General features: G+C 48.6%; 1 protein-coding gene across 12 annotated transcripts in view; it reads left to right on the top strand.

Moving 5' to 3' along the window:
• The window catches only part of ahnak (AHNAK nucleoprotein), a 95,873-nt gene that overhangs the window by 26,743 nt on the left and 41,916 nt on the right, over positions 1 to 27,214 (top strand). The window contains exon 1 of one of the 12 annotated variants that reach the window (XM_078204905.1): positions 2,291 to 2,367. The exons of the other annotated variants lie outside the window; for them this stretch is intronic. The gene's annotated coding sequence lies outside the window, so the exon portion shown is untranslated. Of the gene's footprint in view, positions 1 to 2,290; positions 2,368 to 27,214 lie in introns of those variants that run through there. 12 annotated transcript variants of the gene reach the window in all.

Here is a 27,214-nt window from a genome sequence, read left to right as displayed (position 1 = left end):
CAGTGTTACCCGAACAAGCAGCGCTACTCCTGAGATGATATCCAATTTCCATGTGGGGGACTGCAGAATTTCAAAGCAGTTAAAGTTTATTTATTAGTCACAAGTAGTCTTGCATTAACACTGCAGTGAAGTTATTGTGAAAATCCCCCTAGTCGCCACACTCCGGCTCCTGTTTGGGTAACGCTGGGTACCCAAACAGGAGCTGGGGTGTGGCGACGCGGGGGATTTTCATAGGTTGAAGTGTTAATGTAAGCCTTACTTGTGACACTAATAAATAAACTTTAAAAACTCATGCTAAAGCTTTATAAGTTCTGTCCTTGGCCATAAAAGCCTCAGAAAAAGTCCTTTGAACAAATGGTGGTTAGGATTGAGGAGTAGGGTGTGGCTGAAATGTAAATATGTGCTTTGTATTCAGTTCCACAATTGAAGATGATAAAGCGGTAGGTAAAAATACTTTAGATATTGATCCCTTGGATGTGAATGTATAAATGGCCTGAGCTTGGTTTGAGGCACTGAAGTCTGATCAGGTTGCTGGACCTGATAACGTTTAACTCAAAGGCTGTAGGTATTATGCAAACAATTAATTCAGCTGGCTTTGAGATCTGGACCAGTTTGAATTGACTGGAGATAGAGCTTGATGCGTGAGTGTTTTCACACATGTACCAAGTCCCAATTCATTAAGATCGAGATAGGAACTCGGGAACAAGAATAGGCCATTCTGCCTCTTGAGCTCTTTTCTGCCTTTATGACTGATCCGTATCTTAACTCTTATTTATTCAGCTTTGATTCATATCTTGGAAGTGAAGCTTTGTAATTCATGTTTTAATAGGCTTGAATTACATCATTCAACTGTTGCGTAATAAATTCCCAGCTGTGCTAAAGACTAATGATTCATTGTAGTGCCAAAATTCACTAATATTTTTCACTTAAAAGCGTAGTTTTACCGATATTTGGTGACTCAAATAATTAACACATCGGAAAACAATGTGATGGAATATTGAGAAATTATGTGGACAACACTTTCTTAGCGCCTCTGGTGGTGGTGGAGGGGGGGGCGGGGAGCGAGTGTGAGGGCGAGGTGGAGGGGGAAGAGAGAGTGTGTTGGATGGACGGGGAAGAGAGAGTGTGTTGGATGGACGGGGGAAGAGAGAGTGTGTTGGATGAACGGGGGAAGAGAGAGTGTGTTGGATGGACGGGGGAAGAGAGAGTGTGTTGGATGGACGGGGGAAGAGAGAGTGTGTGTTGGATGGACGGGGGAAGAGAGAGTGTGTTGGATGGACGGGGGAAGAGAGAGTGTGTTGGATGGATGGGGAGGAGAGAGTGTGTTGGATGGACGGGGGAAGAGAGAGTGTGTTGGATGGACGGGGGATGAGAGAGTGTGTTGGATGGACGGGGGAAGAGAGAGTGTGTTGGATGGACGGAGAAGAGAGAGTGTGTTGGATGGACGGAGAAGAGAGAGTGTGTTGGATGGACGGGGGAAGAGAGAGTGTGTTGGATGGACGGGGGAAGAGAGAGTGTGTTGGATGGACGGGGGAAGAGAGAGTGTGTTGGATGGACGGGGGAAGAGAGAGTGTGTTGGATGGACAGGGAAGAGAGAGTGTGTTGGATGGACGGGGGAAGAGAGAGTGTGTTGGATGGACGGGGGAAGAGAGAGTGTGTTGGATGGACGGGGGAAGAGAGAGTGTGTTGGATGGACGGAGAAGAGAGAGTGTGTTGGATGGACGGGGGAAGAGAGAGTGTGTTGGATGGACGGGGGAAGAGAGAGTGTGTTGGATGGACGGGGGAAGAGAGAGTGTGTTGGATGGACGGGGGAAGAGAGAGTGTGTTGGATGGACGGGGGAAGAGAGAGTGTGTTGGATGGACGGGGGAAGAGAGAGTGTGTTGGATGGACGGGGGAAGAGAGAGTGTGTTGGATGGACGGGGGAAGAGAGAGTGTGTTGGATGGACGGGGAGGAGAGTGTGTTGGATGGACGGGGAGGAGAGTGTGTGTGTGTGTGAGGGGTGGGCTTCAGCTTTCAGATCTGGGGGGGGGGGGGTGAAGTGGGCAGCAAAATGAAACTGAGCGCAGGGCCCCCATGAACTCCAAATCCACCTCTGGGTGTTCAGCGTCACACCTGGTGACCTGCAGGAGGGTGAGTGTCAGCCTTGGTCTGGAGTTGGGGATTATTCTACGCAGCCACTCCCTGCGGAGAGTCTTCCGTTGTTTTTGGAGTTGACACGGTTATGGGTTTGGGGATTGTGACCGGCTAGGGTGAAACCTGCAGTTTGAATCCCTCTCCAGGCTGGTTCAAACCAATCGGATGTCGAGTTTCCAGATAGCACCACTGTGAGGCCCGACTTGACAAGCATCTGCTTATTTTGGCAAAGGTTAGCATTTTCTGTGAACTTGGTCTTGCCCTGAATCAATTTATTACCCGTCTGCTTGACAGGCCTACTAAATACCAGAGAGCTATGTGCACCCAAGTCAACGAATGTGTTTCCACACTGTAGAAAGAGGTCTCAGGCCGCTTCACAAAGACGTATAGAAGTAAGTGGAGACAGAGCCATTGAAGGTAGTGTTAGGAGGAGCGGCCAAACCAGTGGATAAAGAGGCGGACTTAAAGGAGAATTTAAAATGAGGAGAGGGTTGGCGCGGGGGAGTTGCAGAGTGTGGAGTCAAGGTGGGACAAAATGAAGGGGGGAGGTTAGAGGGCAAGACCAGAGGAACTGACAGTTTTGGGCTGGAGAGGTGGGTTTTTTTTTCGAATCTAGAGTTGGAGGCGGTCACAGAACCAGGGAGGGGTGAGGTCGTGGAGGCGTTTGAACACAAAGAATTGAATTTTTTAATTGGTGGCGTTAGGGGAACGGAAGCCAAAGGGGGATATCCTCCAATCGCGGGACTGAGGACACGTACAAGGAAGTCTTTGAGTTGCGAAGACTGTCTTTAGTTGCGCAGCGTACAAGGCAGAGACCAGCGACGCCCCCCCCCCCCCAACCGCCTCCCCCTCCACCCTGCTCGCCCAGCCCACCACCATCTGCCCACGGCATCCTTCAGGCAGGCTGAGGAATCCGTGGAATGCAGCAGGGAATGTCCAGATCTGCTCATATCCTGAGAAGCAACTGACTGGCCTTGCTGTTTACACAGCAGCAGACGGCAGGGAGGGGAAAATGGCATACTGAGGCTTAACCAGAGCCTGCCTGGGCTACACACTCGGCCCCCCCTTTTCTCTAAACCCTCCCATCAGTTTTCAACCACTGCGATTGAAAAATGGACGTTGCAAAAAAAAGCAGGAGCCAAGAGGTGCAAATCAAAGGGAATAATCTGGAGCAACGCTGTAAACATGTTTGATGTGAAGGCGGTTCGGGTGCGTCAGAGGTGTTTCTGGCAGCTGGCTTGTCTGCTAACCCTGCTTTAGAATTAAATGACCCAGAAATTTGTTTAGCCTGAAAGTATCGGTTCAGGATACTTGGTCCACTAGCAACCTAACCAGCAGTCCTTTAGAGAGACCGTACCAAAAGGTTAAAAGTTTATTTATTAGTGCCACAAGTAAGGCTTACATTAACACTGCAACGAAGTTACCGTGAAAATCCCCCGAGTCGCCCACACTCCGGCGCCTGTTCGGGTGACACTGAGGGAGAATTTAGCACCCTAACCAGCACGTCTTTCCGACTGTGGGAGGAAACCGGGGCACCCGGAGGAAAACCCACGCAGACACGGGGAGAACGTGCACACAGACAGTGACCCAAGTCGGGGGGGGAACCAAACCTGGGTCCCTGGCGCTGTGAGGTAGCAATGCTAACCCACTGTGATGTACTGAAGAAAAATACTTACAAATGGTTGTTTGATCATACGGAACTTAGTATTGCTGAAAAAGGACACATGCTGTCAAAGTTTTTCACCTGGCACTCATCAGGACAGATTTGTAAGAATACCGAATTGTAGAGGGGGCAACAACAAATTGCCACAACTAATGAATAGTTGTTGTTGTTGCACGCTGTCTCCAAGGCTGGTGCCTGCAGCTCTCGCTGGTATGATTCTAGGGCAGCTGGCCAACCAGGTTCTAAACATAGCTGTTTTCTAGAGGCTAAGTGGGGCTGGGATGCAGTTCCAGGGACCTCAACAGCTCCTTGGTCCCTTGTCTGCTGGCCATTCAAGAAGTGCTGGACCATGAGTGCCTGTAGACTATTTGACTACAGGGGGCATCACAATTGCATCTTTGAATCAAATTGACTTGAGTTCTCAGTCGACACTTGTTTTGAACGATCGGGAGCAGTAGCTCCGGCTGCAGTAAGGGGGCATTGCTATCACACATATAGAGAGGGAATAATTAGCCAATCACCACACCGCATCCCCCTCCCCCACCTTCCCCACAAATTGGAAAGCATACGCAGAGAGTGAGCAGAAGGCAATTATTAGGAGCAATTTAGCATGGCCAATCCACCTAACCTGCACATCTTTGGACACTAAGGGACAATTTAGCATGGCCAATCCACCTAACCCGCACATCTTTGGACACTACGGGACAATTTAACATGGCCAATCCACCTAACCTGCACATCTTTGGACACTAAGGGGCAATTTAGCATGGCCAATCCACCTAACCTACACATCTTTGGACACTAAGGGACAATTTAGCATGGCCAATCCACCTAACCCGCACATCTTTGGACACTACAGGACAATTTAACATGGCCAATCCACCTAACCTGCACATCTTTGGACACTAAGGGGCAATTTAGCATGGCCAATCCACCTAACCGGCACATCTTTGGACACTACGGGACAATTTAACATGGCCAATCCACCTAACCCACACATCTTTGGACACTACGGGACAATTTAGCATGGCCAATCCACCTAACCCACACATCTTTGGACACTAAGGGGCAATTTAGCATGGCCAATCCACCTAACCTGCACATCTTTGGACACTAAGGGGCAATTTAGCATGGCCAATCCACCTAACCTACACATCTTTGGACACTAAGGGGCGATTTAGCACGGCCAATCCACCTAACCCGCACATCTTTGGACACTACAGGACAATTTAACATGGCCAATCCACCTAACCTGCACATCTTTGGACACTAAGGGGCAATTTAGCATGGCCAATCCACCTAACCGGCACATCTTTGGACACTACGGGACAATTTAACATGGCCAATCCACCTAACCCACACATCTTTGGACACTACGGGACAATTTAGCATGGCCAATCCACCTAACCCACACATCTTTGGACACTAAGGGGCAATTTAGGATGGCCAATCCACCTAACCTGCACATCTTTGGACACTAAGGGGCAATTTAGCATGGCCAATCCACCTAACCCACACATCTTTGGACACTCAGGAGCAATTTAGCATGGCCAATCCACCTAACCTGCACATCTTTAGACACGAAGGGGCAATTTAGCATGGCCAATCCACCTAACCTGCACATCTTTGGACACTAAGGGGCAATTTAGCATGGCCAATCCACCTAACCCACACATCTTTGGACACTAAGGGGCAATTTAGCATGGCCAATCCACCTAACCTGCACATCTTTAGACACGAAGGGGCAATTTAGCATGGCCAATCCACCTAACCTGCACATCTTTGGACACGAAGGGGCAATTTAGCATGGCCAATCCACCTAACCTGCAAATCTTTGGAGCACCCGGAGGAAACCCATGCAGTCAAGGGGAGAACGTGCAGACTCCACACAGTCACCCAAGGCCGAAATCAAACTCGTGTCCCTGACTGTGCCGCCCTTTGGGCCAAGTACGCGAGGGCACCTGCCAGGTGACGGGAACTCTGATTTTGGGGGCAGGAGGGGAGGAAGCTTAAAAAAAAAATGAAGCAACGGCAGTCTACCATGTGCCAAGTGTTACTGGACCCAGGCCTGCGACTGATACATATCCTGTTTAGGAAAAAAACAGTGTGGGACAGTATAAAACAAATTAAATTCAACGAATTAACAGCCAACAAAAGAGGGTTTTATCTGGTTAAGCCTGTTGTTGTCCGACTGACTTTTCCAGAGCTAATGCCTGCAACAGTTGTGACAGATTGGCCTCAATGTTACCCGAAGAGAAGCAAATGTGGGCATTTTTCTGGGACATGTGAAACGGAATGAGATTAATTGGAATAATGAGATCCTGAAACTAATTCCGATGATTCATCAGAGAAGCGCATGGGGTCTATCAGGCCTGCCTGTCTTCAGAGAAGCCCTTGTTTTGTCAGTCTGCTGTGCTTTTGGAGCCAATAAACTGCTCCATTTCAGGCTCCCCTCTCCCTCGCCTGCTCTCTGTTTCCTGCCCTTACCGTCTCCCTCCCCAGTTCTCGAACATTTCCTGTCTCATTCAACAGGTCAATCCTTCCTTATTCTCTCTTCTCACTCCCTTTTCCTATTCCTCCTGTCTCAGTTTTATTCCGCTCTACTCCCTTCAACGTGGTGACCTGAGATGGAGAGAGTGAGAGAGATACAGAGGGTGAGGGGGAGTGATAAATTGGAGGTGGAGAGAGAGTGTGAGGGATGGGAGATGGAGAGAGGGAGGGATTGGTGATGGAGAGAGAGAGAGAGTGTGAGGGATGGGAGATGGAGAGAGGGAGGGATTGGAGATGGAGAGAGAGGGAGGGATTGGAGATGGAGAGAGAGAAAGAGTGAGGGACGGGAGATGGAGAGAGAAAGAGTGTGAGGGATTGGAGATGGAGAGGGAGAGTGTGAGGGATGGGAAATGGAGAGAGAGAGAGTGTGAGGGATGGGAGATGGAGAGAGAGAAAGAGTGAGGGATGGGAGATGGAGAGAGAGAGTGTGAGGGATGGGAGATGGAGAGAGGGAGGGATTGGAGATGGGGAGAGAGAAAGAGTGAGGGATGGGAGATGGAGAGAGAAAGAGTGAGGGATTGGAGATGGAGAGAGAAAGAGTGAGGGATTGGAGATGGAGAGAGAGAGAGAGTGTGAGGGATGGGAGATGGAGAGAGAGAGTGTGAGGGATGGGAGATGGAGAGAGGGAGGGATTGGAGATGGAGAGAGAGAAAGAGTGAGGGATGGGAGATGGAAAGAGAGAGAGATTGGAGATGGAGAGAGAGAAAGAGTGAGGGATTGGAGATGGAGAGAGAGAGTGTGAGGGATGGGAGATGGAGCGAGAGAGAGTGTGAGGGATGGGAGATGGAGAGAGAGAGAGATTGGAGGTGGAGAGAGAGAAAGAGTGAGGGATGGAAGATGGAGAGAGAGAGAGTGTGAGGGATGGGAGATGGAGAGAGGGAGGGATTGGAGATGGGGAGAGAGAGAGAGATTGGAGATGGAGAGAGAGAAAGAGTGAGGGATGGGAGATGGAGAGAGAAAGAGTGTGAGGGATTGGAGATGGAGAGAGAGAGTGTGAGGGATGGGAGATGGAGAGAGAGAGAGATTGGAGAGAGAGAGAAAGAGTGAGGGATGGGAGATGGAGAGAGAGTGCGAGGGAGGGAGATGGAGAGAAAGAGAGTGCGAGGGATGGGAGATAGAGAGAGAGAATGTGAGGGATGGGAGATAGAGAGAGAGAGTGTGAGGGATGGGAGATGGAGAGAGAGAGGGATTAGAGATGGAGCGTGGGAGAGAGTGAGGGACTTTTTGCTGTTCCTCTATTTTTCTCCATTGTGCCTCCTATCGTACGCTTGAATCAAATTCTTGTTTTATCTCTCTCTCTTTATCCATGTATCTGACTGTCGGTTTTTCTGCAGTCTGTTCATATCTCTCTCTTTATCTGTGTGAAACTTTCTCGCGTTATCATCCCCTATCTGCTTTGCTCTGTTCCTGCTGTCGGGTGCTTTTTCCCCCGTCTCGCTTTGTGGAAGTTTTGTTCCCGAATCCCAACTTTTAAATACTCAGACAGCGCCTTGAGTCATGTGGATAATAAGCCTCTCTCAACAGACACAGGGCTCTTGTGTGATGGTACGGACCATCTGCTTTTTAATTACATCCAATGCGCTCTGTCACGAGGGTCTAGAAACTGGTTTGAAAGTTACTTTTAATCCCCAGAAATTAAGGAACTGCTTTTGATGTGTAAACCCTGTTTTTTTAAAAAGAACTCTGATACATCGAGGTGGGGGGAGGCAGGGGGGGGGGGGGGGGGGGGGTGGGGGGAGGGGGGGTGGCTTATATTGGTGTAGCAGTGTTCAAACGACGGATGTGGCTTATTACAGTGAATTACAGTGAAGCCAGGTGGAGTAGACTAGTAATGACAATTTGCATTTATACAAAGAGTTCAAGGCATTTCGCAGCAGCATTTTCAAACAAAGATTGACACTGAACCACAGCAGGAGATAGGAAGTATCATGAAGGAAATAGAATCGCGAATGTGCAAGAGGCCAGAATTGAAGAAAAGCAAATACATTGTGGGACATTCCGATTAATTCCGGCGCGGTGGCGCGGTGCGTTAGCGCCGCTGCCTCACAGCTCCAGGGACCCGGGTTTGATTCCCGGCTCCAGTCACTGTCTGTGTGGAGTCTGCACGTTCTCCCCGGGTGCTCCGGTTTCCTTTCACAGTCCAACATGTGTAGTTTAGGTGGATTGGCCATGCTAAGTTGCCCCTTAGCGTCCAAAGATGTGCGGGTTAGGTGGATTGGCCGTGCTAAATTGCCCCTTAGTGTCCAAAGATGTGCGGGTTAGGTGGATTGGCCATGCTAAATTGCCCCTTAGTGTCTAAAGGTGTGCGGGTTAGGTGGATTGGCTATGCTAAATTGCCCCTAAGTGTCCAAAGATGTGTAGGTTAGGTGGATTGGCCATGCTCAATTGCCCCTTAGCGTCCAAAGATGTGCGGGTTAGGTGGATTGGCCATGCTAAATTGCCCCTTAGTGTCCAAAGATGTGTAGGTTAGGTGGATTGGCCATGCTCAATTGCCCCTTAGCGTCCAAAGATGTGCGGGTTAGGTGGATTGGCCATGCTAAATTGCCCCTTAGTGTCCAAAGATGTGCGGGTTAGGTGGATTGGCCGTGCTAAATTGCCCCTTAGTGTCCAAAGATATGCAGGTTAGGTGGATTGGCCATGCTAAATTGCCCCTTAGTGTCCAAAGATGTGCGGGTTAGGCGGATTGGCCGTGCTAAATTGCCCCTTACTGTCCAAAGATGTGCTGGTTAGGTCGATTGGCCATGCTAAATTGCCCCTTAGTGTCTAAAGGTGTGCGGGTTAGGTGCATTGGCTATGCTAAATTGCCCCTTAGTGTCCAAAGATGTGTAGGTTAGGTGGATTGGCTATGCTAAATTGCCCCTTAGTGTCCAAAGATGTGCTGGTTAGGTGGATTGGCCATGCTAAATTGCCCCTTAGTGTCTAAAGGTGTGCGGGTTAGGTGCATTGGCTATGCTAAATTGCCCCTTAGTGTCCAAAGATGTGTAGGTTAGGTGGATTGGCCATGCTAAAGTGCCCCTTAGTGTCCAAAGATGTGCGGGTTAGGTGGATTGGCCATGCTAAATTGCCCCTTAGTGTCTAAAGGTGTGCGGGTTAGGTGCATTGGCTATGCTAAATTGCAGGTAAGGTGTATTGGCCATGCTAAATTGCCCCTTAGTGTCCTGGGATGCGTAGATTAGAGGGATTAGCGGGTAAAATATGTAAGGATATCGGGGGTAGGGCCTGGGTGGGATTGGGGTCGGTGCAGACTCGATGGGCCGAATGGCCTCTTTCTGTACTGTCGGGTTTCTATGATCTATGATCAAATCTAGATGTGTGTGTGTGTGTGTTTGGGAGGGGTGCTTTTAGTGAGAACCTAATGTAATTGAGGGACTTATCTTACCAAGGAAGGTTGAACAGCTCGGGGAGTTCAGAAGAATGAGAGGTAATCTTCTTGAAGCATACAAGGTCCTGGGGGGAATTTTCCCGTACTGCCCGCCACGGGAATCATACCGGGTTGGGTTGGGGGGTTGGGGGGGTTGGGGGGGTGGGGGGGGTTGGGGGGGTTGGGGGGGTGGGCATGCAAAGGTCCGTTGACCTCAGCCTGGATGTTCCAGTCTTGGGGCAAACGGGGCTGCAAAATACCGCCCCCCTGAGTGACTGGTACCAGGAGGACGGTTCCAGTTGCGGGAGGGACTAGAACCAGGGGACACAGCTTAAGAATCAGAGGTCCGCCGTTTAAGACGGAGAGTAGGAGATGAAATTCTTCCTCTCAAAGGGTGGTTAGTCTGTGGAATTCTATTCCCCAGAAAGCATCGGGGGTTGGGTAATTGAATTTACTCAAACAAAGAACAATACAGCACAGGAACAGGCCCTTCGGCCCTCCAAGCCCGTGCCGCTCCCTGGTCCAAACTAGACCATTCTTTTGTATCCCTCCTCCGTTCATGTGGCTGTCTAGATAAGTCTCTTCTCCCTGGAGAGACGAAGGATGAGAGGTGACCTGATAGAGGTTTACAAGATGTTGAGAGGTCTGGATAGGGTAGACTCTCAGAGGCTATTTCCAAGGGCTGAAATGGTTGCTACGAGAGGACACAGGTTTAAGGTGCTGGGGGGTAGGTACAGAGGAGATGTCAGGGGTAAGTTTTTCACTCAGAGGGTGGTGGGTGAGTGGAATCGGCTGACGTCGGTGGTGGTGGAGGCAAACTCGTTGGGGTCTTTTAAGAGACTTCTGGATGAGTACATGGGATTTAATGGGATTGAGGGCTATAGATAGGCCTAGAGGTGGGGATGTGATCGGCGCAACCTGTGGGCCGAAGGGCCTGTTTGTGCTGTGGCTTTCTATGTTCTATGTTCTAAAAGCATTGAGTCCTTGTTGGGCTAAGGTTTTAGCAGCTCTGCTTGCCCCTTGTCGCCATGTCTTGAGTTGTCATTACTGAGGTGTCCATCTGAAAAATTGCGCCCAGTCTTCACCCTCCGATAGTGAGGGTGGGAGAGGTCAGGGAGGGAGTTGAATTGAATAATTTTCAGGAATTGGAACTCCTCAGAGGTGACGCTGGGACCAATTATCGCACCCGTACTATCCCACCGAGCAGAGACCAGCAATCTTTGTCAGTGCTGATGGTCCCTGGGACTCCCCTGTCTGTGGTCCAGCTGCTCCCTCGGTAACAAGGCACATTCCCCAGATTTGAGGTTCACAGAATGGGAGCATCAGGACTGGAAGCAGTTTCAATTTTAACGCAGGGCACGATAGATGATAGGTGGGCAGCATGTGAGGAGCTCAGGAAGGGCGAGACATAGAAGACCATCTGTAGACAGACAATAAGATGCACGATGCGAGGTGTGTGAAGCATCGATGACCTGGCAGATGACAGGCACACTGGAGAGCCTCTCAAAATGTGGCATCGGTGGTTTTTATTATTCATCCGTGGGACATGGGCGTCGCTGGCTGGGCCCAGCATTCATTGCCCATCCCTAGTTGCCTGAGGGCAGTTGAGAGTCAACCACATTGCTGTGGTTCTGGAGTCACAAGTAGGCCAAAGTCTTAAGGCAGATGTGATTTGTTTGTGATTTATATAAACGATCTGGAAGAAGGTGTAACTGGGGTGATCAGTAAGTTTGCAGACGACACAAAATTGGCAGGACTTGCAGATAGTGAGGAACATTGTCAGAAGCTACAGAAGGATGTAGATAGGCTGAAAATTTGGGCAAAGAAATGGCAGATGGAGTTCAATCCTGATAAATGCAAAGTGATGCATTTTGGTAGAAATAATGTAGGGAGGAGCTATACGATAAATGGCAGAACCATAAAGGGTGTAGATACGCAGAGGGACCTGGGTGTGCAAGTCCACAGATCCTTGAAGGTGACGTCACAGGTGGAGAAGGTGGTGAAGAAGGCATATGGCATGCTTGCCTTTATAGGACGGGGCATAGAGTATAAAAGTTGGGGTCTGATGTTGCAGTTGTATAGAACGTTGGTTCGGCCGCATTTGGAATACTGCGTCCAGTTCTGGTCGCCACACTACCAGAAGGACGTGGAGGCTTTGGAGAGAGTACAGAGGAGGTTTACCAGGATGTTGCCTGGTATGGAGGGGCTTGGTTATGAGGAGAGATTGGGTAAACTGGGGTTGTTCTCCCTGGAAAGACGGAGGATGAGGGGAGACTTAATAGAGGTGTATAAAATTATGAAAGGCATAGATAGGGTGAACGGTGGGAAGCTTTTCCCCAGGTCGGTGGTGACGTTCACGAGGGGTCATAGGTTCAAGGTGAAGGCGGGGGAGGTTTAACATGGATATCAGAAGGACGTATTTTACACAGAGGGTGGTGGGGGCCTGGAATGCGCTGCCGGGCAAGGTGGTGGAGGCGGACACACTGGGAACGTTTAAGACTTATCTAGATAGCCATATGAACGGAGTGGGATTGGAGGGATACAAAAGAATGGTCTAGTTTGGACCAGGGAGCGGCACGGGCTTGGAGGGCCGAAGGGCCTGTTCCTGTGCTGTATTGTTCTTTGTTGGGAAGTATACTTTGCAGAATACTGCAGCCTGCCAATTATAGCCATGATGGTATTCCTTGAGATACGCTGTATAAACCTGCGATGTCGCCCTGAAAGTGTGTCTAAATCACTGAAACCTTCATCTGGATGAACAAGATTGGGCAATAAAACAATGCATTGTTTGCACTGACTTCTTTAAAGGTCTATATTGCCAGTTATTAAACAATTAGAGGAACTCGCAACAGTACAATAAAACCTTGAAGCATTCATCGCGGTTTTGTTGTTGAACCGGCCTGGTTCCCGGTGTGTGATACTGAGCAGCACAGACGATGCATAGATAGGAAATGGTTATTTGGCTGAAGTTTTGAAGGGATGCCAAGCGTTCTGGGGACTCTACCCTGGTCAGCTAATTAAACATGATGTGGAGATGCCGGCGTTGGACTGGGGTGAACACAGTAAGAGTTTTAACAACACCAGGTTAAAGTCCAACAGGTTTATTTGGTGGCAAATGCCATTCGCTTTCGGAGCGCTGCTCCTTCGTCAGATGGAGTGGAAATGTGCTCTCAAACAGAGACAAGCTTATTAAACACCATTTTATCTCACCATTTCATTCTGCAATCAGTGTTCCGTGTGGCCTTTCTGGACACTTGCCTACCGCAGTCATGGTGACAAATCTTGCTTTGGAGTCTGTCTGGTAAGAGTTTCCTGCAGACAATACAGGTTTGCGAAAGATTCTGGGTTGATTTGATTTGATTTATTATTGTCACTTGTACTGGGATGCAGTGAAAAGTATTGTTTCTTGCGCGCGATACAGACAAAGCATACAGTTCATAGAGAAGGAAAGGAGAGGGTGCAGAATGTAGTGTTACAATCACAGCTAGGGTGTAGAGAAAGATCAACTTGGTGTGCAGTAGGTCTATTTTTTTCCACAGAAACCCTACAGTGCAGAAAGAGGCCGTTCGGCCCATCGAGTCTGCACCGACCACAATCCCACCCAGGCCCTATCCCCATATCCCTACCTATTTACCCGCTAATCCCTCTAGCCTACGCATCCCGGGACACTAAGGGGCAATTTAGCTTGGCCAATCAACCTAACCGGCACATCTTTTGGGACTGTGGGAGGAAACCGGAGCACCCGGAGGAAACCCACGCAGACACGGGGAGAATGTGCAGACTCCGCACAGACAGTGACCCAAGCCGGGAATCGAACCCGGGTCGCTGGAGCTGTGAAGCAGCAGCGCTAACCCACTGTGCCACCGTGCCGCCCATGGTTTATTCAAAAGTCTGACGGCAGCAGGGAAGAAGCTGTTCTTGAGTCGGTTGGTACGTGACCTCAGAATTTTGTATCTTTTTTCCCGACGGAAGAAGGTGGAAGAGAGAATGTCCGGGGTGGGTGCGGTCCTTGATTATGCCGGCTGCTTTTCCCCGAGGCAGTGGGAAGTGTAGACGGAGTCAATGGATGGGAGGCTGGTTTGTGTGACGGACTGTGTGCCAGAATGTAGGTGACAGCACCAAAGAGGATTAGACCTATATGTCTCCCACTGACGGCGCAAGCCGGCCGGAATAGGTGTGCGCTTTGCCCATCGAGGATTAGTGTTCTCTTCCCTGTCCTGAAAAAATAGGGACTGAAGGGGGAAAAATATACAGATGGGTACACATAAGATGGCTGCCTGGCACACAAACAGTCACCTGGGAAAGGGACATAAGAACATAAGAAATAGGAGCAGGAGTAGGCCATCTGGCCCTTCGAGCCTGCCCCGCCATTCAATAAGATCATGGCTGATCTGAAGCAAATCAGTTCCACTTACCCGCCTGCTCCCCATAACCCCTAATTCCCTTATCGATCAGAAAACTATCTACCCGTGATTTAAACATATTCAACGAGGAAGCCTCCACCACTTCAATGGGCAGAGAATTCCAGAGATTCACTACCCTCTGAGAGAAGAAGTTCCCCCTCAACTCTGTTCTGAACCGGCCCCCCTTATTTTGAGGCTGTGCCCTCTAGTTCTGGTTTCCCTTCTAAGTGGAAAGAATCTCTCCACCTCTACCCTATCCAGCCCCTTCGTTATCTTATATGTCTCTATAAGATCACCCCTCATCCTTCTAAACTCCAACGAGTACAGACCCAATCTGTTTAATCTCTCCTCATAAGCTACACCCCTCATCTCCGGTATCAACCTGGTGAACCTTCTCTGCACTCCCTCCAAGGCCAATATATCCTTTCATTAAATGGGCACAGACTTTCAGTACAGACAGCCACCTGAGATTAAAACATAAAGGACAGACAGCTATTCAAAGTTAAACATGCAGGAATCAAATCCTACAGGAAGCCAGCCAGGGCTAAAGGATAAGGACAATAGGGGTAGATAATGAGATTCGCTACAGGTGGGATCGGGAATATAGAACTGCAGGAAAACCAATTACTGTAAATTACTATATGAATAGGCTGAAACTAAAACCATTGATGGTCACTGATGAAGGAAATGTATCCATTCATAGAACAATGCGATGTTAACATGCTTATGTCTGTATCTGTCTGTATTTGTCCATAACGATGTGTTAACGATCGATCACCGACTTGATTACAACAATGAGGTAATGGCTAGATGTTCTTGGGGTGGCATGGGGCGGCACGGTAGCACAGTGGTTAGCACTGCTGCTTCACAGCTCCAGGGTCCCGGGTTCGATTCCCGGCTTGGGTCACTGTCTGTGTGGAGTTTGCACGTTCTCCCCGTGTCTGCGTGGGTTTCCTCCGGGTGCTCCGGTTTCCTCCCACAGTCCGAAAGACCGTGCTGGTTAGGTTGATTGGCCATGCTAAAAATTGCCCCTTAGTGTCCTGAGATGCGTAGGTTAGAGGGATTAGTGGGTAAAATATGTAGGGATATGGGGGGAGGGCCTGGGTGGGTTTGTGGTCGGTGCAGACTCGATGGGCTGAATGGCCTCTTTCTGCACTGTGGGATTCCTATGATTCTATGTCCGGTCCATCTATTGTGTAAAAGGTGTACAGATGGACCGCTCCTGTTGTTTCATTGAGAGAAGGCCCCTTAGTGTCCAAAGATGTACAGGTTAGGTGGACTGGCCGTGCTAAATTGCCCCTTTGTGTCCCAAAATGGGTAGACTAGGGGGGTTAGCCATGGTAAATGCATGGGGTGTGGGTCGGCCTGGGTAAGATGCTCTGTTGGAGTTGGCGCATACTCGATGGGCTGAATGGCCTCCTTCCGCACTGCGGGTATTCCATGATTCTGTTGTTAGTGCCTTTTCTCCAAGAAGCTTCGTTGAAATAAAACTGTATTCTTGAAACCTTCAAGCCTGACTCAGGGGTACATTTCCCACAACAGGACCTTCAGAGTTTAAAAAAAAATATGCTGGGAACCCTGCCCGAGATGACTGAGCTAGGTGACCTAGCTAGACAGGGTGAGGGCCTGTGGTAGCTGACTCAGGGTGTGGGGAGGGAGGTGAGGGAGAGAAAAGGAAACCGACCACGCTACGCACTTTGTATTCAATAGGGAATTCAAAGGAAAATAAACCTTTTCCGTCAGACCCCACTTGGAGTACTGTGCTCAGTTCTGGTCGCCTCATTACAGGAAGGATGTGGAAAAGATTGAAAGGGTGCAGAGGAGATTTACAAGGATGTTGCCTGGATTGGGTGGCATGCCTTATGAGGATAGGCTGAGGGAGCTCGGGCTTTTCTCCTTGGAGAGACGTAGGATGAGAGGAGACCTAATAGAGGTATATAAGATGTTGAGAGGCATAGATCGGGTGGGCTCTCAGAGGCTTTTTCCCAGGGTGGAAATGTCTGCTATGAGAGGACACAGGTTTAGGGTGCTGGGGGGTAGGTACAGGGGAAATGTTGGGGGGAAGTTTTTCTCACAGAGGGTGGCGAGCGAGTGGAATCGGCTGCCGTCAGTGGTGGTGGAGGCAAACTCAATAGGGTCTTTTAAGAGACTCCTGGATGAGTACATGGGACTTAATAGGATGGAGGGTTATAGGTAGGCCTAAAAGGTAGGGATATGTTCGGCACAACTTGTGGGGCCGAAGGGCCTGTTTTGTGCTGTAGTTTTTCTATGTTTCTATGTTTTTTTTTAAAAAATCATCCTGCCCACTTCAGCGAAAGCATATTTTGGTCTACCAGTCAATCCTCTGTGTGACGTTGCAACAAGGGATGTGGAAGCGCTGGAAAGAGTGCAGAGGAGATTTACCAGGATGCTGCCTGGTTTGGGGGGTAGGTCTTATGAGGAAAGGTTGAGGGAGCTAGGGCTGTTCTCTCTGGAGCAGAGGAGGCTGAGGGGAGACTTAATAGAGGTTTATAAAATGATGAAGGGGATAGATAGAGTGAACGTTCAAAGACTATTTCCTCGGGTGGATGGAGCTATTACAAGGGGGCATAACTATAGGGTTCGTGGTGGGAGATATAGGAAGGATATCAGAGGTAGGTTCTTTACGCAGAGAGTGGTTGGGGTGTGGAATGGACTGCCTGCAGTGATAGTGGAGTCGGACACTTTAGGAACATTTAAGCGGTTATTGGATAGGCACATGGAGCACACCAGGATGATAGGGAGTGGGATAGCTTGATCTTGGTTTCAGATAAAGCTCGGCACAACATCGTGGGCCGAAGGGCCTGTTCTGTGCTGTACTGTTCTATGTTCTATGTCTAGGTCTGATTTTAGCTCTCGGGGGTAGGGAGAAAGCTGGCGATGGCAGTTCGGGCTCCCTGCTGTACCGCCTCATCCCTCCTCCACTGAAGTTGAAAATTAAAAGGAGTCCAGGGAGTCCAGAGCACGTGTAATGTTGAGATGAAGCAGGGGGCCCGAGGCCCAGGTTAATTATCAATGCGCACCGATGTCACTCAGTCCCCATTTTAAAGTCGCACATTGTCAGCTAAGTGGCTGTGGGGGGCCGGGACCCAGAGTGGGCGCCATTTCAAATTTGGTTATGTGTGGTGAAGCCGAGGGAACCAGAAACCCGGGGTTTGGTGAGGGGCCTGTCTGGTGCAGGATGGAATTTTCCACCTTTATTTTTTTCCTCTGGCAAACCCAAACGGCCTCTGGTGCATGTCAGCGTTGGAACGTTTGTTTGGGTTTATTTTGAAATGAAATTTGATGTGCCGCTTAATGATCTCGAGCGCTGCGCTATCCCTTAGCTTCTACGGCCATTTTCTGCCTTGCCTCACAAGATGGCTGTCACCTGCCTTTGGCGCTGATGCCTCCTGGGAGATTTTGGTGCCTCCAAAGGGGCACCAGGCACGTTTCTTGCCCAACTGGGTCACGCATTACAAAAAAAAACAGCAGCTGAAAAGCACCTAGAATTCATCCAGGTGTCAAGTTCTCAAAAGCCGCCTTTCTAATGCACACCTGGGGTATTGCGTGTAGTTTTGGTCTCCTTACCTAAGAACATATACGCTTGCCACGGAGGGAGTACAGCGAAGGTTCACCAGACTGATTCCTGGGATGACAGGGGTTGCCGTACGAGGAGAGATTGGGTCGACCGGGCCTGTACTCACTGGAGTTTAGAAGAAGGAGAGGGGGGATCTGATTGCGACGTATAAAATTCTGACAGGGCTGGTCAGACTGGATGCAGGGATATTGTTCCCCTTGGCGGCGGGGAATCTAGAACAGAGGGTCACAGTCTCAGGATATGGAGGAGGCCATTTAAGCCATGAAGGACAGCACAGTGGCATGGTGATTAGCACTGCTGCCTCACAGCACCAGGGTTCGATCCTGGCCTTAGGTGACTGTCTGTTTGGAGTCTGCACGTTCTCCCCGTGTCTGCGTGGGTTTCCTCCGGGTGCTCCGGGTTTCTCCCACAGCCTGAAAGATGTGCAGGCTAGGTGGATTGGCCATGCTAAAATGCCCCTTAGTGTCCAAAGATGTGTAGGTTAGGTGGATTGGCCATGCTAAAATACCCCTTAGTGTCCAAAGATGTACAGGTTAGGTGGATTGGCCATGCTAAATTGTCCCTTTGTGTCCAAAGATGTACAGGTTAGGTGGATTGGCCATGCTAAAATGCCCCTTAGTGTCCAAAGATGTGCAGGTTAGGTGGATTGGCCATGCTAAATTGTCCCTTTGTGTCCAAAGATGTACAGGTTAGGTGGATTGGCCATGCTAAAATGCCCCTTAGTGTCCAAAGATGTACAGGTTAGGTGGATTGGCCATGCTAAAATGCCCCTTAGTGTCCAAAGATGTACAGGTGAGGTGGATTGGCCATGCTAAATTGCCCCTTAGTGTCCAAAGATGTACAGGTTAGGTGGATTGGCCGTGCTAAAATGCCCCTTAGTGTCCAAAGATGTACAGGTTAGGTGGATTGGCCGTGCTAAATTGCCCCTTTGTGTCCCAAAATGGGTAGACTCGGGGGGTTAGCCATGGTAAATGCATGGGGTGTGGGTCGGCCTGGGTAAGAAGCTCTATTGGAGTTGGCGCATACTCGATGGGCTGAATGGCCTCCTTCCGCACTGCGGGTATTCCATGATTCTGTTCTGAGGACTGAGATGAGGAGAAATTTCTTCACTTAGAAGGTGGTGATCCTGTGCGTTTCTCTACCATGTGAGGCTGCGGAGGCCAAGCCCCTGAGTATTTAAGGAAATGGATAGATTTCTAGACACTAAAGGCATCAATGGGGGAGGGAGCAGGAGTGTGGCGTTGAGATAGAGGATCAGTCATGATTAGATTGAATAGCGGAGAATGCTTGATGGCTGAATGGCCCACACATACTCCATTTTCTGTATTTGTCTGAAAGGTTCTGAGCCTGGATTTGATGCCTTCATGAGTTTTCCAATTTTCCTGGATGACCTTTGGAGCCACTGAGTGTATTTGTTTAAACCCCCTACCAGTATTAGCCAAGGCAATGAGTAGAAGCGGGCAAAGGGTAGGGAATCACGCCATCTAATCCAGTGTTCATACCAACACATTGTCTGGGAGTCACCAACTGAAATAGCACACACACAAAACCCTGCCCTTCTCTGCACCAAAGAGATGGAACTTCAGATCTGGGGTCTCTCTCGCCTGCACGGCTAGGTCTGGAAAGTCTAATTACACACAGGGAGAGGTGACTGGATCTGTTTCCACCAGAGTATCCTGGAGGCCACGCCATTGTTCGCAATTTCATTCATTTTGCTGTTCCACTTCTTTTTGTTTTGTACCGCCTGTTGACACAGGGCTATCTCCAAATTCCAGTCTTGTTTATCTTTGATCACTGCAAGATATTTTTTTTTTACCTGACTGAGCCGTCGCTCAGTAGCAGCCAATGTTTCTTCTCAGGAGGTGGCCATACCCTGTGTGCACAATAGTGCCTTTGTCAGTTCACACCCACCCTACACAAACAATGCAGTCTTATATCAGTCAGAGGCAACAAAGCCACAATAGGTTCTAAAATGACTTGGCGTTCCTTCGATTTCTGCTCCGTTAACACTCCCCACTCAGCGAGGTGGCCATCCTTGGCTTTCATGTCTAACTATTCCACTGCTTCACCCTTCAACATCCAACAGAGAAAATTACAGCACAGGAACAGGCCCTTCGGCCCTTCAAGCCTGCACCGACCATGCTGCCCCCATAGAACCATAGAAAATTACAGCTCAGAAACAGGCCTTTTGGCCCTTCTTGTCTGTGCCGAACCATTTTATGCCTAGTCCCACTGACCTGCGCTTGGACCATATCCCTCCACACCCCTCTCATCCATGAACCCGTCCAAGTTTTTCTTAAATGTTAAAAGTGACCCCGCATTTACCACTTTATCCGGCAGCTCATTCCACACTCCCACCACTCTCTGCGTGAAGAAGCCCCCCCTAATATTCCCTTTAAACTTTTCTCCTTTCACCCTTAACCCATGCCCTCTGGTTTTTTTCTCCCCTAGCCTCAGCGGAAAAAGCCTGCTTGCATTCACTCTATCTATACCCATCAAAATCTTATACACCTCTATCAAATCTCCCCTCAATCTTCTACGCTCCAGGGAATAAAGTCCCAACCTATTCAATCTCTCTCTGTAACTCAGCTTCTCAAGTCCCGGCAACATCCTTGTGAACCCCGACTTAACTAAAACCCCCTACCCTTCCGGGGACCAGATCTCTCTATTCCCATCCCGTTCATGTATTTGCCCCTTAAAAGTCACTACCGTCACTGTACAAAAGTCACTGTACAAAATAAATCACTTCATCCATGTCACAGGACCAGTGATCAGTAGTTTTTATTTTATTCTTTCAAGGACTGAGTATCGCTGGTTAGGCCAGCACTTATTGCCCACATCTCATTGCCCTTGAGAAGGTGGTGGTGGTGAGCTGCCTTCGTGAAACGGTGGAGTTCAGGCACAACACACGAGCAATAGACGCAGGAGCAGGTTCTTCAAGCCTGCCCCGCCATTCAATACAAGCATGGCTGATCGATGTCGGCCTCTAGTCCTTTTCTGTTCCATTTCCCCATCGCCCTCTATTCCCCGACCGAGCAAATATTTATCCACCTCCACTTTAAATTCTTCCCATGATCCTTTGGAGCAGGGAATTCCAGACATTCGCCACCCTCTGTGACAAGAAATTTCTACTCAGTTATAAATGAGCACCCCTTTACCTTGTAGTTATGTCCGCTTGTTCGAGACTCTCCCACGAGTGAAACCATCTCACAATCTACCCTGTCAAGCCCTCCCTCAGGATCTTGAATAAGGTCACCCCTCACTCTTCTAAACTCCAAGGAATGCAGACCCAGACAGTATAGTCTCTCTTGATAGGACAACCCTCTCATCCCAGGAATTAGCTTGGTGAATCTCCTTTGGACTGCCTCCAATGTTACTATATCCAAGGGGACCAAAACTGCACGCAGTAATCCAGGTGAAGCCTCACTAACAACCTGTACAATTGCAACAAAACCTCCCTGTTTTTAAACTCCAAGCCCTTTGCAATAAAGGCCAAAATTCTGTTTGCCTTCTTAACTACTCGTTGGACCTGCCTGCTAGCTTTGTTGTGATTCCTGCACGAGAACATCTAAATCCCTCTGTACTTCACTCACTTACAGTCTCTCTCCACTTAGATAATAATCTGCCTTCCGATTCCTCCTATCGAAGTACACGACCCTCACACTTCCTCATATTAAGCTCCATTTGCCAGGTTTTTGCCCAGTCACCCAATCGATCGATATCTCTTTGCAGAATCACAATATCCTCATCGCAACATGATGTCCAAAGATGTGCGGGTTAGGCTGATTGGCCATGCTAAAATTGCCCCTTAGTGTCCTGGGATGCGGGGATTAGCGGGTAAAATATGTAGGGATATGGGGGTAGGACCTGGGTGGGATTGTGGTCGGTGCAGACTCGATGGGCCGAATGGCCTCTTTCTGTACTGTATGGTTTCTATGATTCTATGATAACATGCCCTTCCACCTACCTTTTGTATCATCGGCAAATCTGGGATCCTTGCATTCTGTTCCTTCCTCCAGGTCGTTAATGTAAATAGTGAATAATTACAGAGCAAGATCCCCGCAGTACCCCACTCGTTACATCTTTCCACTCTGAAAAGGACCCATTTATTCCGACTCTGTATCCTATGTGACATCCAGTTTTCAATCCACGCTAACCCACTCCCTCCAAATCCATCGGCTTTTACTTTATGCACCAGCCTCTTATGTGGCACCTTATCAAATGTCTTTCAGAAATCCAAATACATTACATCTACAGGTTCCCCTCTATCTACTCTCCCTATTACAGCCTCAAAGAATTTGAGCAAATTTGTCAAACATGATTTACCATTCATAAAACCATGTTGACTGAGTTTGATTATATTCAGTTTCCCTAAATGATTAGCTATTCCCTCTTTGATTATTGACTCCAGTGTCTTGCCAATAGTAGATGTTAAACCAACTGGCCTATAGTTCCCTGCCTTCTGCCTTTCTCCCTTTTTGAACAAGGGTGTCACATTGGCTGTTTTCCAATCTTCTGCTACCCTCCTGGAATTTAGCAAGTTACGAAAAATTTTAACCAATGGGTTCGCTATCTCTGCTGCCACTTCCATTAAAACCCTAGCGTGTAGTTCATCGGGTCCTGGTGACTTGTCCACCTTTAGCCCCTTGAGTTTCTCTAACATTCTTTCCCCTTATGACTGGGATTTTTGCAAGTTCTGCCATGTTATATTAAGTAAGAAGTTTAACAACACCAGGTTAAAGTCCAACACGTTTATTTGGTAGCAAAAGCCACACAAGCTTTCGGAGTGTGGCTTTTGCTACCAAATAAACCTGTTGGACTTTAACCTGGTGTTGTTAAACTTCTTACTGTGTTTACCCCAGTCCAACGCCACATCATGTTATTTTAAATCAGGCCATCTGATATCTTAGGGATATTTTCAGTGTCTTTCACGGTGAAGACTGGTGCAAAAAATGTATTTAGCATATCCACCCTTAAGTTGAAGACACTGGTTATGGACCAGTGTCAGAGGGTATGTATGGACCAGTGTCAGTGTATGTATAGACCAGTGTCAGTGTATGTATGGACCAGTGTCAGTGTATGTATAGACCAGTGTCAGTGTATGTATGGACCAGTGTCAGTGTATGTATAGACCAGTGTCAGTGTATGTATGGACCAGTGTCAGAGGATATGTATAGACCAGTGTCAGTGTATGTATGGACCAGTGTCAGTGTATGTATGGACCAGTGTCAGTGTATGTATGGACCAGTGTCAGTGTATGTATAGACCAGTGTCAGAGGGTACGTATGGACCAGTGTCAGAGGATATGTATAGACCAGTGTCAGTGTATGTATGGACCAGTGTCAGTGTATGTATGGACCAGTGTCAGTGTATGTATGGACCAGTGTGAGAGGATATGTATGGACCAGTGTCAGTGTATGTATAGACCAGTGTCAGTGTATGTATGGACCAGTGTCAGTGTATGTATGGACCAGTGTCAGTGTATGTATGGACCAGTGTGAGAGGATATGTATGGACCAGTGTCAGTGTATGTATGGACCAGTGTCAGAGGGTATGTATGGACCAGTGTCAGAGGGTATGTATAGACCAGTGTCAGTGTATGTATGGACCAGTGTCAGTGTATGTATGGACCAGTGTCAGTGTATGTATGGACCAGTGTCAGTGTATGTATGGACCAGTGTCAGAGGGTATGTATGGACCAGTGTCAGAGGGTATGTATGGACCAGTGTCAGAGGGTATGTATAGACCAGTGTCAGTGTATGTATGGACCAGTGTCAGTGTATGTATGGACCAGTGTCAGTGTTTGTATGGACCAGTGTCAGTGTATGTATGGACCAGTGTCAGTGTATGTATAGACCAGTGTCAGTGTATGTATGGACCAGTGTCAGTGTATGTATGGACCAGTGTCAGAGTATGTATGGACCAGTGTCAGTGTATGTATGGACCAGTGTCAGAGTATGTATGGACCAGTGTCAGTGTATGTATGGACCAGTGTCAGAGTATGTATGGACCAGTGTCAGTGTATGTATAGACCAGTGTCAGTGTATGTATGGACCAGTGTCAGTGTATGTATGGACCAGTGTCAGAGTATGTATGGACCAGTGTCAGTGTATGTATGGACCAGTGTCAGTGTATGTATGGACCAGTGTCAGTGTATGTATGGACCAGTGTCAGTGTATGTATGGACCAGTGTCAGTGTATGTATGGACCAGTGTCAGTGTATGTATAGACCAGTGTCAGTGTATGTATAGACCAGTGTCAGTGTATGTATGGACCAGTGTCAGTGTATGTATGGACCAGTGTCAGTGTATGTATGGACCAGTGTCAGAGTATGTATGGACCAGTGTCAGTGTATGTATGGACCAGTGTCAGTGTATGTATGGACCAGTGTCAGTGTATGTATGGACCAGTGTCAGAGTATGTATGGACCAGTGTCAGTGTATGTATAGACCAGTGTCAGTGTATGTATAGACCAGTGTCAGTGTATGTATAGACCAGTGTCAGTGTATGTATGGACCAGTGTCAGTGTATGTATGGACCAGTGTCAGAGTATGTATGGACCAGTGTCAGTGTATGTATGGACCAGTGTCAGTGTATGTATGGACCAGTGTCAGTGTATGTATGGACCAGTGTCAGTGTATGTATGGACCAGTGTCAGTGTATGTATGGACCAGTGTCAGTGTATGTATAGACCAGTGTCAGTGTATGTATAGACCAGTGTCAGTGTATGTATGGACCAGTGTCAGTGTATGTATGGACCAGTGTCAGAGGGTATGTATGGACCAGTGTCAGTGTATGTATGGACCAGTGTCAGAGGGTATGTATGGACCAGTGTCAGAGGGTATGTATGGACCAGTGTCAGTGTATGTATGGACCAGTGTCAGTGTATGTATGGACCAGTGTCAGAGGGTATGTATGGACCAGTGTCAGTGTATGTATGGACCAGTGTCAGTGTATGTATGGACCAGTGTCAGTGTATGTATGGACCAGTGTCAGAGGGTATGTATAGACCAGTGTCAGTGTATGTATGGACCAGTGTCAGTGTATGTATGGACCAGTGTGAGAGGGTATGTATGGACCAGTGTCAGTGTATGTATGGACCAGTGTCAGAGGGTATGTATGGACCAGTGTCAGTGTATGTATGGACCAGTGTCAGAGGGTATGTATGGACCAGTGTCAGAGGGTATGTATGGACCAGTGTCAGAGGGTATGTATGGACCAGTGTCAGTGTATGTATGGACCAGTGTGAGAGGGTATGTATGGACCAGTGTCAGTGTATGTATGGACCAGTGTGAGAGGGTATGTATGGACCAGTGTCAGTGTATGTATGGACCAGTGTCAGTGTATGTATGGACCAGTGTGAGAGGGTATGTATGGACCAGTGTCAGTGTATGTATGGACCAGTGTCAGAGGGTATGTATAGACCAGTGTCAGTGTATGTATGGACCAGTGTCAGTGTATGTATGGACCAGTGTGAGAGGGTATGTATGGACCAGTGTCAGTGTATGTATAGACCAGTGTCAGTGTATGTATGGACCAGTGTCAGTGTATGTATGGACCAGTGTCAGTGTATGTATGGACCAGTGTCAGAGGGTATGTATGGACCAGTGTCAGTGTATGTATGGACCAGTGTCAGTGTATGTATGGACCAGTGTTAGAGGGTATGTATGGACCAGTGTCAGTGTATGTATGGACCAGTGTCAGTGTATGTATGGACCAGTGTCAGTGTATGTATGGACCAGTGTCAGTGTATGTATGGACCAGTGTCAGAGGGTATGTATAGACCAGTGTCAGTGTATGTATGGACCAGTGTCAGTGTATGTATGGACCAGTGTGAGAGGGTATGTATGGACCAGTGTGAGAGGGTATGTATGGACCAGTGTGAGAGGGTATGTATGGACCAGTGTGAGAGGGTATGTATGGACCAGTGTGAGAGGGTATGTATGGACCAGTGTGAGAGGGTATGTATGGACCAGTGTGAGAGGGTATGTCTCTCTACCTTACAGTGTTGTAAGGGAGGGAGTTCCAAGGTTTTGACCCAGTGACAGTGAAGGAACAGCTGATATAGTTCCAAGTCAGAATGGTGTGTTACTTGGAGGGGAATTTGCAGGTGGTGGTGTGCCCCTGCTGTCCTTCTAGATGGTAGAGATTGTGGATTTGGGAGGTGCTGCAGTGCATTTTGTGCTGCGTCTCTGGTGGAGGGTGTTTGAGGTGGGAAGTGGGGTGCCAAACAAGCGGGGCTGCTTTGCCCTGGAGGGTGTTGAGCTTCTTGAGTGTTGGAGCTCCACTCATCCCAGCAAGTGGAAAGAATTCCATTACACTCCAAACTTGTGCCATGTAGATGGGTAGTTGCTTCCTTCTTGATGATGGTCATTGCCTGGCACTTGCGTGGCCTGAATGTAACTTTTGCTCCTCATTAGTCCGAGCCTGAACATTGTCCAGGTCTTGCCGCATAAGGACACGGATTGCTTCAGTATCTGAGGTGTTGTATTATGGTGTTGAACATTGTGCAATCATCGGTGAACATCCTCACTTCTGACCCTTTAATGGAGGGAGGATCCTTGATGAAGCAGCTGGAGATGGTTGGGCCTAGGACACTATCCTGAGGGACTCCTGCAAAGAACAATACAGCACAGGAACAGGCCCTTCGGCCCTCCAAGCCCGCGCCGCTCCCTGGTCCAAACTAGACCATTCTTTTGTATCCCTCCATTCCCACTCCGTTCATGTGGCTATCTAGATAAGTCTTAAACGTTCCCAGTGTGTCCGCCTCCACCACCTTGCCTGGCAGCGCATTCCAGGCCCCCACCACCCTCTGTGTAAAATACGTCCTTCTGATATCTGTGTTAAACCTCCCCCCCCTTCACCTTGAACCTATGACCCCTCGTGAACGTCACCACCGACCTGGGAAAAAGCTTCCCACCGTTCACCCTATCTATGCCTTTCATAATTTTATACACCTCTATTAGGTCACCCCTCATCCTCCGTCTTTCCAGTGAGAACAACCCCAGTTTACCCAATCTCTCCTCATAACTAAGCCCCTCCATACCAGGCAACATCCTGGTAAACCTTCTCTGCACTCTCTCTAAAGCCTCCACGTCCTTCCGGTAGTGTGGCGACCAGAACTGGGCGCAGTATTCCAAATGCGGCCGAACCAACGTTCTATACAACTGCAACATCAGACCCCAACTTTTATACTCTATGCCCCGTCCTATAAAGGCAAGCATGCCATATGCCTTATTCACTACCTTCTCCACCTGTGACGTCACCTTCAAGGATCTGTGGACTTGCACACCCAGGTCCCTCTGCGTATCTACACCCTTTATGGTTCTGCCATTTATCGTATAGCTCCCCCCTACGTTAGTTCTACCAAAATGCATCGCTTCGCATTTATCTGGATTGAACTCCATCTGCCATTTCTTTGCCCAAATTTCCAGCCTATCTACATCCTTCTGCAGCCTCTGACAATGCTCCTCACTATCTGCAAGTCCAGCCATTTTCGTGTCG

This window comes from Mustelus asterias, unplaced genomic scaffold (genome assembly GCF_964213995.1).
Source record: "Mustelus asterias unplaced genomic scaffold, sMusAst1.hap1.1 HAP1_SCAFFOLD_503, whole genome shotgun sequence".
In the NCBI taxonomy this organism is placed as follows: Eukaryota; Metazoa; Chordata; class Chondrichthyes; order Carcharhiniformes; family Triakidae; genus Mustelus; species Mustelus asterias.
This window is presented reverse-complemented; position numbering and strand designations above follow the sequence as displayed.